This window comes from Mastomys coucha, unplaced genomic scaffold, assembly GCF_008632895.1.
Source record: "Mastomys coucha isolate ucsf_1 unplaced genomic scaffold, UCSF_Mcou_1 pScaffold1, whole genome shotgun sequence".
NCBI classification, from domain to species: domain Eukaryota; kingdom Metazoa; phylum Chordata; class Mammalia; order Rodentia; family Muridae; genus Mastomys; species Mastomys coucha.
The window spans coordinates 34756037-34763387 of NW_022196891.1; the positions used below are offsets into that span (position 1 = coordinate 34756037).

The window sequence follows — 7351 nt, forward strand, 5'->3', positions numbered from 1 at the left end:
AAGAAAATATCAAAAAAAAAAAAGCCATCTAGCGGGCTCCTAAGACATCTTTAAAGGAGATAAGCAAGCAAAGGTACCACATGACTGAAAACAGGACCTTTCGAAGATCCTACATTTCTGTTAGACTTCCAGCTTCTTACAAGCAAGAAAGAACTGAGAAGGTCCCTCAAATGAAGAGTCTTGTGACTGTATTAGCATCAATAACAAAGAGAGAAAAGAAGGTGAGTCTCAAGGGCAAAGCCAGAGCCCCATGGAAAAAGTAAAGGGAAGCAAACAATAAAACCACCACTTACTCATTAACCACTCCCAGGTAGAAGAATCAGGCTCTGAGCAAAGCTGAAGACGTTCATTTCCAGAGCAGGTTGCCTGGCAGAATTGGCTGTGCAGAGTTTCCCATGCTGTGGATCAGGGCCGGCTGCCTCTGCCCCACCTTTCTTTCTTATGGTTCTGTGGATTGTTTTCTACTTTGAGAGGCTAGTGGGATGTAGAGACAGATAGCTTGCCAATTTTGACAGGACATGTCTAGGTTAAAAGCAACAATATCCAAATTTCAGAGATCATTCAAGGTCCCCTACTAGGCCCTTGATTTTAAGCGTATGCTGTAACTGGATAACTGTGAACATATGGGGAGAGGACTAGGAGGATATGCATGTGGGTCAGACGAGAAGAGCAACAGAAGAGATATTCTTGCATGTTGGTGTTAAGAAAAGTCCTCAGTTCATCAGCCCCTCTGTGTAGATTCCTTTTCATACAACTTGACATTTCTTTATATCAGGAACTGCTTGAATTAAGTAAAGCCCTGGAATTTTCACCAATCCACGTATCTAACTTTATGCCAATATCATACTACCTTAGTTGCTGTGGTATTATATTTTGAAATTAGGAAGTAAGAGTCTTCCAATTTTGTATTTTTAGAAATTACTTTGGATATCTAATATTAAAGTACAACATGAATATTAAAATATACTCCTATATTCACATTGTGTTTATGAATATTAAAATGAAAATGAAGACATAAACTTTAGTATTTTAAACAATTATTATCTGATACTTTTTCTTTAAATATAAAGGTGTTCATCACAGCGTCAGCTACATGAACATGAAATAGATGGCCATTCTTGTTGAAATTTTTTTTCACATACAAAATAGCATACTTTAGTGCAAGATAGACTTTGTCAACTGTCATTTTTTGCTGCTCAAAGAGTTGAATTTTGAAATAATCTACTATGGATATGTGCATGGCACTCAATGATATTTGTAGATCAAAAACATTGTTTTCAGCAAAGCTTGGTGGAAGAGTACATTATCTGGACTCCCCATGAAACAGCATGGGGCCAGATAAAGTGCCTACCAGGCCAAGGATAATGATGTTATCTGACAAGCTGGGTTTCTATGCCTGTTGATATGGTAAGCCCCTGAGAGCTGTCAGGTATTTTATGCCTGGTGAACTGGAGAGCTCTCTCTCTCTCTCTCTCTCTCTCTCTCTCTCTCTCTCTCTCTCTCTCTCTCTCTCTCTCTCTCTCTCCTTCTCTCTTTCTCTTTCTTTCTCTCGTGTGTGTGTGTGTGTGTGTGTGTGTGTGTTTGTGTGTGTCTGTGTCTGTTCTGTGTCTGTGTGTCTGTGTATTTTCTGGTCTAGGATGTGAGGAATAACAGCTACATTAAAGCCCTGGAATCCCTAGTTAGTGGCCTGGAACATTGAGTTTCTCTCAAGATTGATTTCTGGGTATTGCTCAGATTTCCTAGAGAACACAAAAGCCACTAAAAGCTGTTTACTGCCTGTCACAGTTTTCTTCTGCTTAGCTATTACATCCCTTCTTTCATCTCTCTTTTCTTGGGATCAACAACACTTTAAATATTTTCCCATCTTTCTCAGAGGTTTACTCATGATGAGTATCTCTTTCATTGGATTGTGCTGGGTTCGTGTGCCCTTGCTCAACACTATTAATTCCTACCTTCTCTGTATTCCCTTCTCATGCCTATCCGTACCCTTATCTAATCTTTTCCCACAATGGTTCCTGAGTAGGGATATGTTTATAGTTTAAATATGAAGAACATGGTGACAATTTTAAAGAATAGTCAGAATCACATAGAACATTTTCTTGGCTACTTTGGGAACATGTTTGGGCAAGACTTATATCTCTATGTTATTAAACAAACATGTGTGCATGTGCTGTGAGTTTCTATTATTTGAAACACTTGGCTGAGATATCTACAGGAAATTGAGGCCCAAAGGAAAAAGAGAGATTGATAGAGGATACTTTACTGCCAAAGAGAATAATGTACAGCAGTTAATGCATGAGAAAAGATTTAAGAAAGCAGACAGTATTGGTGAAATGTAGAAAAAAGAAAAAATGAAGCTGTATGTTAGGACAGATATATATGATGTCTGAATTGATGGTTCATTAGAAGGCCGTCATGGCTGGAATGACATCATCAAAAGACAAATGTATGTTCTAGGTGTACATTAGAAAGCAAGGGTATTCTGAGTGCTTATGAAATGAGTTTCCAAGTCTAATGGAAATGTTGCAGAAATATAAGTGTTCTATGAAAGTAAACAACGAATAGCAGAGTAGATTCTTTTGTTGCTTCAGATAGAGAGACTGCAAGTACAATGACAGTAAGAGTTTATACACATGATATGTTTGTTGTAGCCTCTCAAAACAAGGTGTATAGAAATCAGATAGACTATACCATGGAAATGAGAGGGACTCAGAATGCAAAAGATCTAGTTGTTATCATCAGCAAGTTGGGTCATTATCAGACTGGTGGTGGTGCATGCCTTTAAACCCAGCACTTGGGAGGCAGAGGCAGGTGGATTTCTGAGTTCAAGTTTAGCCTGGTCTACAGAGTGAGTTCCAGGATAGCCAGGGCTATACAGAAAAACCCTGTCTTGAAAAAAAAAGAAAAAACAAACAAGCAAACAAAAAAATCAGACTGGAGTGAAATGGCAAGGTTAGGTGTTATTAAATTATGTGGTAGTTTGAATAAACTTGGCCCAGGGAGTGGCACCATTGGGATGTGTGGTCTTGTTGGAGAAAGTACGTCACTGTAGGGTGGGCAAGGAGACCCTCCTTCTAACCACATGGGAGCATCTTCTCCTCTTACCTTAGGATAAAGATGTAGGACTCTCAGCTCCTCCTATACCGTGCCTCCCTGGAAACTGCCAAGCTCCCACCTTGATGACACTGGACTGAGCCTCTCTCTAAACTTGTACGCCAGCTCCAATTAAATGTTGTGCTTACAAGAGTTTCCTTGGCCACGGTTCTGTTCAAGGCAGTGAAACTCTAAGACACACCCTTTTAATATTAAAAATACTAATGACTATCCAGTTTAAGCTTTCTGTAAGTTAAAACTATTCATACCTGCCTGATATTACCTTATAGTAAATTTCAATGAGGTAGATTGTCTATTTGAGCATAAAAAGTAAGCCCTGTGCCATCTGTACATGTTGAACAAGCATCCCCACAGTTCATAGATGGGGGAAACAAGCATGCAGCCTGGATTCTTGAAAGGCATCAAAGGTTAATGATTTAGTAATTCCTGCAAATGAATCCTTTGACCTCTGTATGAGATACTTAAAGTCAAGGCCAAAGGATCCTGGACGAACCAGGACTCTCTCCCTTCCTGAGTTAATAAGTCATGACCATAGATTTCCCATATATCTATAGGCATCCTTGTTTTTATTTTTTAGAAGAGAAGAAAGACACAAGGACAGCTGCATCGCTGCATGGAGAAGGAAGGAGTGAACGGAGTGGAAGCAAAGAGTGGTGATACCCATTTACTTTTTCTGAAAACCAGGAGAAGAAGGCTCAATGTGAAGAAAGCCAGAGACATTTTGCCTATGGTTTCGTACTGTTTCTCCATCCCTTAGTCTGTGGTCATGAAATAACTTTGATTTGGGAGTTCATGTGCTCATGGGCTCCACATAGTTTATTTGTCCTGATGAGCATTTACTCTTTGATCCAATGAGGCTAGATAGCCAGTTCTGTTTGCCTTCCTTTCAGTGTCTCCTCTCAGTTCTTGGAAACAGACTAAGAAGTTATAATTTTGTTCCCCAAATGTTTCATGTCTATTTTCCTGTGGTGTCTGTTATATACATGAGTCATTTTCCAAGTGTTTCAAAGACAAAAATATTGTGTCAGAGCTCATTGTAGCCTACTGAAATTCCTTGAAGAGGTTGAAGTCTGGAATGGAAACTGCCCCTTAGTATTAACTCTGTAGTTCATTTTGTCACGCCTTGGCTGCAAAAACCTGGACAAAGCAATGTGTTTCTGGGCTTGAGTTTATGGGGTTATGTGCAGTGACAGCACTGAACCAGAAATTTCTGGTCACATTTCTATGATTTGTTTATGATATCTGGATAGGGAACCCCACATCAAATACTGTTAAGAGATACCCAGGAATTATCACACTTAAACAATTGTTTTTACTCTAGAGTCATTGATGAAAAAAATTATAGACAAAGAGACAAGGCAGGAGGAAAATAAATGTTGACTTGCAACCTTGTGACTCTTCTTAGTATTTTAACTATCTGTGAGAAAAAAAGAAAGAAAGAAAGAAAAAAAGAAAGAAAGAAATTTCAATTAGCTTGTTCTAGATTTTGCAGCAGTAACAATTAACCCAAAATTATTAATGTCATACAATATCTTTAGTTTGCATTACATATCTATCTAATGTGGTTTAATTTGGGTCTTGTTTTATATTTAGTCTCTCCTAGGTTCAGGCTTAAAAGGAGCCTCTATTGGGCCTCTATTTGGTCACTGGGCTAAACTTGAACTCATTGGGGCAGAATGTACCAGAATGAGCAGCAACAATTTGGAACAACAATGTTACTGTCATGGTGAGATTCTCACAAACCCAATAGCAATATTGAGTGTTCCCACAAAGAAAGTAAGCCCTGTGAGTACTTATATTCTAGAAAAATGTCAAATCCTAATCTAAATCAGACATCTCTTACATTTTGCTGTTCCCCAATTCTTTTCACTCTGGAAAAATTCCTATGACCAAGGTTTTTCAGTGAAGCAGTTTTCATGAGAAATATCTCTCAGAGGTTGAGATTTGAATACCAACTTGGTCCTCAATTGGCTGGAGAAAATATATCAAGGAGTTGAGCATTGAGAATCCTTGGCCTTATTCTACTTCCTGTGAGTTCTCTCTGCTTCCTGTTTGTAGTTGGACATGTGATCCCTCAGCTTCCTTCTCCTGCTGCTTGCTGCCTTGCCTCGCATTATGGATGTTCCCTCTATACTCAGCAAAAATTCTCATCAGTCATGGTATATTATCATAGCAACAGAAAATTAATAAAATGTGTAAATATGCAAAATAAATATAAGAATCACAAAAGTGTTTTTAAAACAATCCTTTAGTATGCATGTCATTTTACTACTTATTAAAGATGAGATAAATTTTCAGACAGTGATGTGTATATGAAACTTGTTCACTTTTACATAAAGAACTGAATATTTGACTGAGTGATATTGCAGGACAGAGAGCACCCTACACATTTTTCAGAGTTGATCATTGTTTTAATTTTATAATAACCAAGACAGGGAGCATGGTTTTGCCTAAATAGTATGTACAAAATTATAGAAGCATGTCTAGGGCTCCACAAATTATTGAAAAGTTGTCCTAAGTCCAAGACAAACTCATTTTATTTGTGTGAGTTAAAATTTAAGTTAGAAAAGAATAAACAGGCTGAGAAAAAAAATTAGGGGAACAACAACCTTCACACTAGTCACAAATAATATAAAATACCTTGGTGTGACTCTAACTAAGCAAGTAAAAGATCTGTTTCCAACTCAATCCTTCACAGACTTAGAAAGAGCAATTTGCAAATTCATCTGGAATAACAAAAAAAAACAGGATAGTCAAAACTATTCTCAACAAAAAGAACCTTTGGTATAATCACCATCCCAGACCTTAAGCTGTACTACAGAGCAATTGTGATAAAAACTGCATGGTATTGATATAGTGCCAGCAGATAGATCATTGGAATAGAATTGAAGACCCAGAAATGAACCCACAAACCTATGGTCACTTGACCTTTGACAAAGGAGCTAAAACCATCCAGTGGAAAAAAGACAGCATTTTCAACAAATGGTGCTGGTTGAACTGGCTGTTAGCATGTAGAAGAATGCAAATTGATCCATTCCTATCTCCTTGTACAAAGCTCAAGTCCAAGTGGATCAGGGACCACCACATAAAACCAGATACATTGAAACTAATAGAAAAGAAAGTAGGGAAGAGCCTCGAGTACATGGGCACAGGGGAAATTTTCCTGAAAAGAACACCAGTAGCTTATGCTCTAAGATCAAGAATTGACAAAAGGGACCTCATAAAATTGCAAAGGATCTGTAAGGCAAAAGACACTGTCAATAGGACAAAACAGCAACCAACAAATTGGGAAAAGATCTTTACCAATCCTACATCTGATAGAAAGCTAATATCTAGTATATACAAAGAACTCAAGAAATTAGACTCCAGAGAACCAAATAACCCTATTAAAAATGGGGTACAGAGCTAAACAAAGAATTCTCAATTGAGGAATACCAAATGGCTGAGAAGAACCTAAAGAAATGTTCAACATCCTTAGTCCTCAGGGAAATGCAAATCAAAACAACCCTGAGATGGCACCTCACACCAGTCAGAATGGCTAGGATAAAAAGCTCAGGTGACAGCTGGAGAGGCTGTGGAGAAAGAGGAACACTCCTTCATTGCTGGTGGAACTGCAAGCTGGTACAACCACTCTGGAAATCAGTTTGGCAGTTCCTCTGGAAATTGGACATAGTACTACTAGAATTCTGAGATATACCACTCCTGGGCATATATCCAGAAGATGCTCCAACATGTAATAAGGACACATGCTCCACTATGTTCATACCAGCCTTATTTATAATAGCAAGAAACTGGAAACAACCCAGATGTCCCTCAACAGAGGAATGGATACAGAAAATGTGGTACATTTACACAATGGAGTACTACTCAGATATTTAAAACAATGAATTTATGAAATTCTTAGGGAAATGGATGGATCTAGAGAATATCATCTTGAATGACATAACACAATCACAAAAGAACACACAAGGTATGCAGTCTCTGATAAGTGGATATTAGCCCAGAAGATCGGAATACACAAAGTACAATCCACAAACCACAAGAAACTCAAGAAGAAGGAAGACCAAAGTGTGGATACTTCATTCCTTCTTAAAAGGGGGAACAAAATACCCATGGAAGAAGTTATAAAGACTAACTATGGAGCAGAGACTAGAGGAAGGACAATCCAGAGACTGCTCCACCTGGGAATCCTTCCCCTATTCAACCATCAAATCTAGACACTATTGTGGATGCCAGC

The 7351-nt window shown here is 38.3% G+C and overlaps 1 long non-coding RNA gene across 1 annotated transcript; it reads left to right on the forward strand.

Annotated features, from left to right (window-relative positions):
* The first annotated feature begins 14 nt into the window (after positions 1–14).
* LOC116070358 lies at positions 15–4059 on the forward strand. The gene is made up of 2 exons (XR_004110364.1): positions 15–221; positions 3692–4059. It is a non-coding gene; the product is annotated as an uncharacterized LOC116070358 (long non-coding RNA).
* Positions 4060–7351: the final 3292 nt, after the last annotated feature.